An 11,467-nucleotide genomic window follows, 5' to 3' on the forward strand; every position below is an offset into this window, starting at 1 on the left:
GCGCCGGGGGCCTCGCGGGCACGGCGGGCGCCGAGACCCCCCGCCTATGCACTACGACGCCCCGCGGGGCCGGCCGCGGCCTTGTGTACAGAGTGTACAGTGTCTGTGTCTCGTCGTCCGGGGGAAGCGTGGCCATGGCTTTATTATTATTATTATTATTATGTTCGTTTTGTTCCGTTTCGGGTTTTTTTTTTGTTTTGTTTTGTTTTGTTTTACCCTGGAGTTTGCTAGATAACAGGGGAACGCGGGCACTGCCTGTCAGTGCTCCCCCGATGAATCTCAGGGATTGGTCCGAAAGGTCTTAGAAATGTTGTTGAGCTAACAATGAATTTTAATAGGAAAAACAATTAAAGCACATTTATTTTATTTTATTTTAACAGGGGAACGCGGGCACTGCCTGTCAGTGCTCCCCCGATGAATCTCAGGGATTGGTCCGAAAGGTCTTAGAAATGTTGTTGAGCTAACAATGAATTTTAATAGGAAAAACAATTAAAGCACATTTATTTTATTTTATTTTATTTTATTTTTCTTGTAACCGTAAATATGCAAAATGTTCATCCTGCCCTAAGGGCCAGGGCAGACAAGATAAGGCAGTGCTTAAATGTTCAGAAGTGAATTGCTTAATGTTAGATACTTGTAAAACAGCCCATAAATCCGGTGCTGATAGTCATCCAGCCAGATTTATTAGCCGCAGTGCAGAGAAATTGGAAGAAGGGAAGTCTCCTCTGAAAATTGTGTCCAGTTGTGTGCTGGAGTGAGGATCCCTGTTTGTGTGTGCAGAGTACTATTGCAAAGTGTCTGGTGCCCTTTTGCACTGCTTGTAATGTCCCATCATTTAAATTATGTGCTTTTTTTCATCTTATACTTTTTGACTTGTCTGGAGTTTTTTCCAGTTGTTAGTTTCCGAAAGTCTCCTAGGTTTTATCTGCTTTATACAGACTTTGTAGATCACAGCCTCACCATGAGCAGTTCTTGTGCTCTAACAGAGCCTGCCTTGCACAGACTGTGGCCCATTTCCACTTTCTGGTTAAATGGTGGGGACAAGGGATAGCAATATGAACCAACTCACCAGTCCTGGCCACAGATGAAAATAAGAAAGGTCTGATCAGTTTGGCCAAGTTGCCCTTGCTTTTTTCTGCGTGTACTTCGCACTCTCAGCCAGAAGAAACCCCACTGGGAAGTGCAGCCGTGCAGCCAGGCTGGGGACTATATCAAGCCCTGCCAGCGGGTGCTCTCGGCATGGGTGGCTGCGCTGCAGCTAGTGCCCAGGACTGGGTGTGAGACCAGTTTGCATGGGCATGGGCCTGGACCCCACCAGGAATGGGAGCACTGTCCAGCCCCAGACACTTTTGCAAATGTTTTATTGTTTTTTTTCTGACTTCTTCAGCGTTGGGCCCCATGTCATTCTGTTTTTCTCATCAAATTTATTTAAAAGTTTCTATTTGTCTTCTTTGGGGCATTTTTTTTTCTCCATGCTGACCTTCCTCTCCTCCTTTTGCTAAAGACCAAAGCCAAATGCCAGCATGATCAGCAGGACTGCACAGGGTGCAATAGTTTGCCAGGGCCTTGCCCAATGGGCAAGGAGAGGACAAGGAAGTGGTGAGCACTGGCTGCAAAGCCACTGCGCTGCATGTGAGCACTACACGTGCTCTGCGGCTTGCTGGGCCAGGGGCTGGGTGCTGGCTGTCTGGCAGGCTGACAGCATGGCTGTGCAAAGCCTGAACCAGGGCTCTTGCATCTGGGGGAAGGCCATGGTGGGACACAGCATCTCCAGTGCAAGGAACTTACTTCATTTTCCATCTTGTGCATAGCCTCCAAGGCAGGTCTGGCAAAAGAGAGTGGGTGCAGCACTTGAGGCAGTCATACTCCTTGCAGGTGGGCTTGACACACACCACATCCTACTGGGTCCAGGCAGCATGTCCGTGACTCACTCTGGATCGGGGGAGGCAAGAGCCAAGTCAATTTTCCCTTGCCTTTAAAGGATTCTTGGGTCTTTCTGGAGCAGTTGCTTCCCAGGGTTGCCTAAGACTGAACAGTGATTAGTGCCCAAACCAAGGGTCTGAGCTCCTCAGCACTAGCCTTAAACCGGAAAGAGGACAGCAGTCGCGTCAGGGAACAGGAAGGATGACAAAATATTACCTTAATAGGGCTTCACAGGCACTGTAACACACTCCTTCCTCTGAGCTGTCCCCACAGGGCAGAAGGGCTCCCCAGGGCTGGTGGCCATGCCCAGGGAGCTGGGGCATGGGCAGGCCCCGGTTGGGTGCCATGCCTTCGAGGATGCCCTCTGGTGCCCAGGGCCGCCCCCACAGCATTGATCTCCAGGCCCTGCTGCCTGAGTTGCTATGCGTTGCTGTGATACGCCTGTCAATAAACCCTGTTTGGATTGTGGAGCAGAGCGCAAGGTTTGTTTGTTTAGTGGTTAGAGGTTCAAAAGTCGGCATTGTCCCACTGCAAACGAGTACAAGTTTTTTCTCCCTAAGGAAAAGCTGGCTGTAGCGAGAGGGAGGGAGAGATATCAGTGGGCCCTTTTATTTGCTTCCAGGAATAATTAATGGCAACGCGAAAAAAGATGACCACAGAGTTATGAAAGGCCATCATAAGTAAATTAATCACAATGGATCTGTGGGTGTAATAGGTGCTGCTTGGCATGATTTTGCTGGCATTTCTCCATGCCTGTGGAACTGGGGTGGTGCGGGGCTGGCAGGGCATGGGACTCCCCACTGCAGTGGTGGCAGCAGCCGTTCCTTGCACCCGCCTAAGCCCAGTCCCCCTGGGTTGGGACAGTTCCTACAACCCTTCAGCAGCATGTTCCCAGCTGTCTTGAACACTGAAAATTTTAGGATTTCCAGCTCTTGCTTGTAGGACTTTCCAGAGAGTTGCTTGCCTTGACTGAAGCAGACTGCTCAATGTGCACAGTGGTCTCATGTCTCCAAAATGTTCATTAGAGATGAATAAACAAACCCAACACATTTTAAACATCCCTATTCCAGATCTATTTCCCTCTTTGCTAGTGAACATTTATTTTCTGAGTTCTCCTCAGATTCTTGATGATTTCTAAGTCATCTGCATCTTCCAGGCAATGCAGAACTCAAAATTCTTGGTATTAAAAAGAAGCAACCAAGTAAATTATATACACACTCAATTTCAAACATTTACCCCCTCCCATCCCCCAAACAAATAAAACACCAACCTTCTGCCTTCCTTTATATTCCTTGTGCACCATAAAGGAGTGTAAAAAGGCACAAATTAGCTATTTTGTTCATTTGGGGGTGATAATTACATGAATCTGGATGAGTCCAGTGACTGGACTATGGTGTTGAACCAGAGGCACCGTGTGGAAGAGGCAAGCTGGTTGCAGTGACCCACTGCCTGAGCCCTGCAACCCATGGGCGTTTTCACCACCCATGCAGCTCCCCACCTCTCATTGCTGCAGCAGCGAGCCGAGCCAGGCTGGACTGATGGGGCTCCATGGACCAGAGCTGTCTGCACCTTGCCTGCCTGACAGGTGCTGGAGCAGATGTCCCTGACAGTCCCTGCACAATGGGGGTACCATAGTCCCTACTCTTCACAGCAGAGGGGCAAAATACAAGAAATCAGAGGGTTTGGCCCCAAAAGTGCAGGTAGGTGGAGAGTGGAATGAGACCTCTGCTCTCCCTCTCTTGGCAGATTCTCCTGCTCTCATCACATTACAATAAGAAGGCATATAGGATCTCTTTCCTTGACTTAGCTCTTACTCAAAAATAAGAATTTCCCAAGGAAGCTTTTGGGGTTTCCAGTAAGGAATGAGCATGTGTGTCATACCTCACCATAGGGAGAATTGTAAGGCACTTACACAGAGGACTTTGATGATATCTAAAACAAATGCCTCCTTACTCGAATCCTGAGCATCTCCCCAGCACAAGTTCTGTGCCCTTAAGTAGTTTGTTGAGCACCCTGGGCCTGCAGTATGAAGACAATTGGCTTTATAAAAAAGAAGAAAAATCCCTAAAGTCAGCAGTAAGCAACAATTTCCAAAGAACCCCTTTGCTTTCTGCACATGCAGGTGGCCCAGGTGAGGCGTGTTGTTTCCACTCACAGGTGAAGCAGGAAAATTGTTGGCTAGAAGCACATGCTCCAACAGTGTAACAGAAGGCAGAGCCCATCCTTTGGAAACTGAGGGGAGTTTTGCTGTGGGAGACTTAGCTCCTGCTTCCAGAGAACTGTGCAAGGTCATAGTTTTCTCTTCTACACATCAGTGGCAGGCATGAAAGAGGAAGTTGTGGAGTTTATAGTTCTGTTGACACAACACTGCTGGATGCAGTGCTTCATAGCCAAAATTTGCATCAGAAGACCCTGTATTTGCCCTGGATCTCACCTGAGGCTGACTGGCAGTCAGGAGGGCCACATACTGAAGTTTAGAGCAGTTATAGCTGAAAGCAAAAGTTGAATTGATGCCAAAGAAGCTGTATTGGAGGCCTTCCAGGAGCAAACAGCTCATAAGTGGTAAGGAAAGTCAGCAGGACATGAATCTGGCAAAGGCATGTCCGATTATACAGGTAGCTCATGGAGAAAATAAGGACGATTTGGTAAAAAAGGACATGGGGTGGCCTAATGAAGCAGAGAACGAGTGCCAGGGTGATGCATACATGATCCATAGAAATAGYCCAGGCTGCTCCCTGGGGAAACAGCTCTGGTTAGTGGTTGAAAACCACTGCAGAAGAGAAGTGCCCTGAACCTCTGGGGACAGATGGGGCCATCACCCCACAGGAGCTCTAAAGAGCTCTCGGTGCCAGGCTCTAGCTGAGCTCCTCAGTGAGGGCAGGACGTTCCCTCTCCCCTTACTGATGAGGAGGGGCTGCTTCCTCCTTCTTGCCTGCATGCCTTGCAGTGCTTTGACTAAGGTGAACATAGGTGGTTTCTTTTATTAGTCTTAACTTCTGTAATACCTCTGATTCCTTTCTCTGTTTTCGTCCCTTTCAGAAGCCAAATTCACCTTCCTTGAAGGAGGGGGATGGACACTCCTTTGCAAAGGGACAGAAAACATTTAAGCTATTCAGTAAAACAAATAGTTTGTTGCCAGGAGACTGGACTCATAGACTCAGGAATCTCTTTCTATTTGTATATTTCTAAATCAAAGTGTCATCCATTTTGGGATGACACCCCACCGATTCCACTGCAGATGCTGTCAAAGCATCACAAATATGGAAAAAGATGAAATCTCCCAAAAGATTCTCATTTCATGCTCATGTGAATGTCTAGCTATAAATCTGTAGCGGCCATCAGACCCCAGCTCAATTAACAATTGGCAAGATGGCAGCTAAAAAGAATAGCTTTTTCTTTTGTTCCTAATTTTCTTTGGTCAAAACATAATATTTAACCTATTGGCTATGGCAGAGACTTTGATTCCATTCTCCCAATTAACCAAAGTGCATTGTTTTCTTTCTTAAAGGTCTTGGGTGTTTTTAACTGCTCATTACAATCTGCTGATCCCTAGTAGTTGAATCCAACTGAAAACAACTAGACACATTCCACATATAACATCTGGACTCATTATCTGACTCCCCCGCTCCTGTCCTGAGATGTAAAGGCAGGGCTGGAAGGAAAGCACTCCCTATACTATTTGGAAAGAAGTGAACAAACCAAACAGAGAAAACATTGCGACAGCAAATACTGTTGCAGAGAAGTAAGTCGAGCACACAGACCTTTCCTGCTCTAAGCATTCCTGTTCCCTTAGTCATCCAGGTATTCTTCGGCAGCTGTTGCAAGCTCTTGTAGTTTTGCTTGAGTCAGATCCTGTTCCCCTGACATGTCTTGTTGCCTTCCATGTAGTCATGGCTTGTCCTTCAGATAACTTCCACAGAGCTGAAGATCTTTGTAAGAAAAAAAGCTGTCTTATCTCTGGAATTCTTTGGAAAGGGGTGCTCCACTCTCTGCAGAACGTCCCTTTTTCTTGAGGCGAACAAAACAAGCTTTCAGCCCCAGAAGCCAAAATTTCTTGCAGTCTAATCTTTTTCTGCCATGAGCTGATCATGAAAACAGAAAAATCTATCAGGGCTCCAAGGCTTGCTTGCTCCTTGCCTCCCTGAATGAGGCATCTGGATTCCCAGTTTAGTGCTTGGGGAAACCTAAGCTTCCAGCATGGGGTTTGGGAAGAAAAGGATGGCTGCTGGAGTCACTGAGCAGCCATATAGAAGGCTGAGGGACCCCACCTCTCTTGTCCCTTCCATTCTGCATCAAGCCTGATACAGGAGGAGGCCCTCAGGGATACAGGCAGCAGAAAGGCTAGTTCATAGCTTCTAACAAGGGCTCCGTTGTAAGTTAAGCCTTGAAGAAAGTCCAGCTGTAAAACTCAAATATGTAAAACTAGGTGCTTGATGATTTCAGGTGCCTTTACGGTTAGCTGGGTCTCAGGRTTTTCAAGATCACAATTTTGTATTTAGGTATCTCAAGTGGGAGATAGACATGGCAACAGAGTCCTTCTGAGGTTTCAAAGGCATTTAAGTTCCTAAATCTGGGAGGAATCAAGAGAGAGTAGAATCCAAGATTTTCCCTTCTTTCCACAGTTTGAAAATGGGCCAATTCCTCTCATAGAGATTGTTAGAAGTGATGTAAAGAGTTGTGTAACTGCTAACTATCAGGGTAACTGCTATCAGGGTTTCTTTAACCATAACTGAAACATTCAATTACATTTTAGGGAAATTCCAGTCCTAGCCCAATCTAGGCATTTTTTATTATTATTTGTAAAATTAAAGAAAATAAGAGAGGGAATTTACATTAATTTCTGGTGAGAATCACCTCCTATCAGCAATGACAAAGAATTTTTATTCTAGTTTGAAATAAATATTGCTGCTTTATGAATCATACATTACAATAATAAAAGAAAAAGACCTCAAAACACTCCTTTTCCACATATAGTAAGTGCAGTATGTTGTTTCTGTGGCAATAATGCTCATTTATTTTAGATCCTCTTTGACCCTCATCAATATGTGTATATGCATCTATATATGTATAGGTAACTACAGAGAGCTGAAATGGGCTCTCTAAAAACATCTTGCACAACTATTCCCAGGAATGTAGTGACTCAGAAGAAAAGTGACTTTGTCTTATCAGAAGTGTATTTCTTCCTCCAGGATTTCGATCTAGAAACATGATCCTTTTTCTGTTCCCAGTAATGACACTCTACTCCTGCAAAGCCACAGCACTGCTTTGCACCCTCTGTTTTATTCTCTGTCACTCCCTAGCCAGGCTCCTGTCATGGCTCCAAAGGTGTTTTCCATTCTCATAAGCTTGGCCTCTGCCGCCAGCTTCTGATGGTAAAACATGCCCTGCGTTATCTCCTTGCCTGTGGCCACACACTCCTTAACTGGAGCACGAAAACACCGCATTGACACCAGTCAAACTAAACCAGCTCCCTGAGGATGGGCAGCCCAGGGCTGACATGGTGAGGCCACAGCAGTCCCTCAGCAACGCCCACTGTGATCTCAGCTCAAGAGCTCAGCGGCCTCCTCTCCCACACAACCCTTCCCATGGCCAGGACACCTCGAAGCCCACCTCCTTGGCCTAGGAGAGTGACCCTATATCCCCCACGGGGTGGGAGGTGCCCTCACACAGGCAGTGGTGCTGGCCCTTTATATGTGAGACAGCAAAACGCAACTGCAGAACTGAGAAGGAAGGAGCAAAGCTGAATTTTCCTGTCTCAGATTCGAGGGGTTAGGTCACTCATGCCACAGGAAGGGGAAGAGCAGGCAGCAGTGCCACTCACTCCAACCTGGCAGCTGGCCACACACTGCCTGTGCCCTGTGAGCTTCCCTGTGATCAGCTGGATGCCCAGACAGCCATATGTGATCTGCTCTGAGGCCAAGAGCAAAGGGAGATCCTGCAGGAGCAACTGAGAGGGACATCAGAAAATGCATCCCAGCAGCTTGCAGAGCCACAAGAACAAGACACCAAAGACTGACACTCCAGCAGCCAATGTGCCTTTCTGGGCAGCTCTGTCATGCTTGTGCCAATATGTCACTGCCTCCCCTGGCCACCCAGCCTGCTCAGGATGCCCACACATGCACCTCAGGGAAAAGCAAGGACTACTGGGAACTGTTTGGAGTATGTCAGCACAGACTGACGATTCATGCTGGAAGAATGAGCAGCAAGTTTTTTATCTGACTTTAAATATTTCTAGAAGCATTTCTGATGTTTAATTTTACTCAGTATATTTTTCCTTTGTGAATATCATGCTTTATGTGCTTTGTCTTACTAAAGATATGTGGAACCCTGCTTCCTCCCAAATCAGCACGCRCTCAGCTCCCTACAACAATACACTTTGAATTCAAGCCAATGTTGGTTTTGTTCAACGGTTCTCAAACTGGCACCCAGCTGCTCACTGCTATGACACTCTCTCTGCAATATCGAAAACAAGACCAGAGTACTTGGCTCATGAAGTGGCATCTCTTCTCTCAGTCTAACAGAGATGTTCCAGAGTCATCCAGTACCTGCTCAGATGACAAATCTTCCTTGCTGCTGTCCAGATGTCTAGTTGATGAGCTAGAAAAGTTGATGAGCTAGGCTGGGTTCCTGCTCCTATGTCTGTCCTAATAAATTAAAAAGGGCCAGGGAATATTCCCAGGCACTGCAACTCATTCAGTTAGACTGATAGCATGGTCCACAGCTAGCTTTTGGCTTGGGCCAAATATTGTTCTACCGAATAGCTCCGGGACAAGGTTCAAGAGTTAGTACAACCAAGGGACTATTCCCAGCATGTAGTCTGGGAGCAACCAGACTGTTTTGGAGAGTAAATTATCTGGATATGGATTATTTGGTGACATTTGGCCTCAGTGCTGAAAAGTGATCTGGGGCATGCTCAATTTACTGGTGTAGATGTAGTCTCAGATTCATAGATGGCATTGAAACCACATAAGCCAGTTTAGGAAAGACATTCCTTCTCATACCTTTGCAAGAAATGCTGGATATCTGTGGATGTGAATACACTCTCTTACTCTTAGCAAAATGTCCCAGAGGATTGGCTCCTTTCTGCTTACTTCTTCAGCAGAAAGGCAAAGGCAGCAGAAACAGGGTAGATGCTCCACCTGGGCTGAATTTACGTTACTGATTTCTGCTGTTATTGTCAGCAAGGTGTGCAGATTTGAGCCTGTGCTGCTGGTAGAACTAACAGCCTAGGATGAGGACAGCTGTCACCAGTCCTCTGCCAACTCCACCCCGCTGGTATGCTGACCCATAGCAACCTGGGGCTTCTAGAAGGGAATTGCTATCTGTTTTTTCACAGCCAAAGCTAATCTTATTTCAGCATCTTTGTGCTGCAAGGCTGGGACAGGCTTGAGACACGGGACACCTTCGAGGGACATGTGTTTTTTGCATTTAGAAAGGTCTGCAATTACAGCTGGCCATTCCCAGTCCAAGCTCAGCTTGTTCCATGGTCCCGATTCTACCTTTTGGAGCTGGTCAGCAAATGCCTGCAATTCCTACCACTTTCTACTCACTACCTGTATTGTCCAGCCCTTCTGCACTCTGCCCTTCTCTTGCCCCTCAGGTAGTTGTTGRACTGCAGGATACATTACAGCAGAACCAGGTGCTATGTCCCTACAAAGGCTTGAGACCACCACTAATTTGTTCAGCTGCCAGTTTCCATATTAGGATGATGGACAGATTGAACTTTATAACAAAAAAGGTACAAAGGGACATGACAGAATGGACCGGAAAACAAAAGAAAAGGTTCTGAGACAGAGCCCAGGAAGTTCACACCACTGGTCCCCCACCTCCTATCCCACCAGACAGTGCCCTTGCTGGGGGAACCAAGGCACCTCACTACTCCCTGGGTGTCAGCCACTATGCCGATGCAACTCTGCTTCAGCATAGGCAGCCATATCTGCACAAGCTGTAGCTGAATGGTACTTTTGGCCATTCCATATTGTCATCAGTGGGGCCTTATACCTGGTAACAGAAACAAAAACCACAGACTCCTTGACTGCACTGAAGTCAGCCTTTTCCAATGTGCTAACAAGCAGCACACGGCAGCCTGAAAGACTTACATACAGCACAGTGAGCGATCCACAACAAGGTTGTTTACCTGCAGTTTACCGTGGCCAGTTAGCTATTGGTTGACAGCCAATAAATGAAGCTCCAACTGCACACTGGTTTCCCACCCTCTCTGTCGGGGCACAGCGAGGGCTGGCTGCTCCCTAAGGGAAGATGAGCCGGGAGCCAAGCATGACTCCAGCGTGGGCCATGCCCTCGCTGACAGGATGCAGCTCCGCAGGGTCTGAACATAGTGGGCAGAGCTGAGTGCTGGTAACAGGGTCCACTGACAGTCCCAGGCAAGGCAAGCAATGAACTAGGTCCAGGGTCAATCCAGGGGGTCCAGTCAGGAACAAGAGGAGATGGGGCCAGAGACAAGACAGGAAACAAGACTTCAATGTGGGTCCAAAGTCCTTCCATGAGACAAGGCCAAAGACAGGACTGTAAACATGCTACAACATACCTATGAGGGGATCCATCCTGGAGACAAGCTACCTACAGCTGTAGCTACCTGTAGCTCTAGTTACCTACAGCTACCTACCCCCATAGACAATCTGTTTACTCTACAGATGTATAGGTTTGAGGTTCATCCAGGAGGCAGGGCCAGAGTCAGGACAGGAGAGGGGTACACCTATAACATAGCTCAGGTAGGGACTGAAGCCCAGGCCTGATCTTAAATGGAGCCCCTAGTCCCATGGGCAGGGTGTTGGGGGAAGCCCCAGCTGAGACTGGTCCAGACCACTAAGGCCTGTTAGTGCACTCAGGGCCCTGACACCCTCTGTCTGAGCAAAAGTCTTCCCAGGTTTATGGCATATACCATGGTGGGCCTCAGTAATTACATGTTACTAGGTGCAAAATATCTCAACCTCTAGAACTTTCTCTGAGCAAGTTTGCCTAAAAAATGTTCTGCTGCTGTAGGGAGGCAGGAGATGCCCCTGAGCCCTCCTTCACAGGCACACTACTGTTCTGTAGCTATGGTCTTTGGAGTTCTAGGTCTAACATTTATTAAAGTTTGGGGAAATATAGTGGTGTATACTATACATGTGATTGTACTGGACCAGCGAGATGATCCTTGTGGTTCTTTCCTTCACCTGTTCCTATGGCTCCTGATAAGTCCTACCCCGCCAAATTAACTCATTCACTCCCAGCTTCATCTTGCGGGGCCACATTTGCCTCCCTTCACTTCCCAGCTCTGCAGAGACCAATGTAAGTGACACTTCCGCTCTGTAATTGCTTGATGGATGGAGTCTGCTTTTTGGGGTCAAAGCCAATGGGATCCGAGGCAGTGCAAATGCCTGTTAAAAACAAACAAACAAACAAGCCTGACAGGGGCCGCTCGTTATCCGCCGTGGGGCCGGGCTGCCCCCCGCGGCGGCTCCGTCCTGCCGCGGGACGCGGCGGGTGCCCGGCGCTGCCGCTGCCCCGTGCCAGGGGTGGGTGGGTTGCTGTGACGCCCAGC

At 47.6% G+C, this 11,467-nt stretch overlaps 1 protein-coding gene across 1 annotated transcript in view; it reads left to right on the forward strand.

Annotated features, from left to right (window-relative positions):
• Positions 1 to 11,467, forward strand: part of CDX2 (caudal type homeobox 2) — a 22,271-nt gene that overhangs the window by 3,795 nt on the left and 7,009 nt on the right. The gene's annotated exons all lie outside the window — the stretch shown is intronic.

Source organism: Apteryx rowi, unplaced genomic scaffold (genome assembly GCF_003343035.1).
Source record: "Apteryx rowi isolate R43461 unplaced genomic scaffold, aptRow1 scaffold_386, whole genome shotgun sequence".
Taxonomy (NCBI): domain Eukaryota; kingdom Metazoa; phylum Chordata; class Aves; order Apterygiformes; family Apterygidae; genus Apteryx; species Apteryx rowi.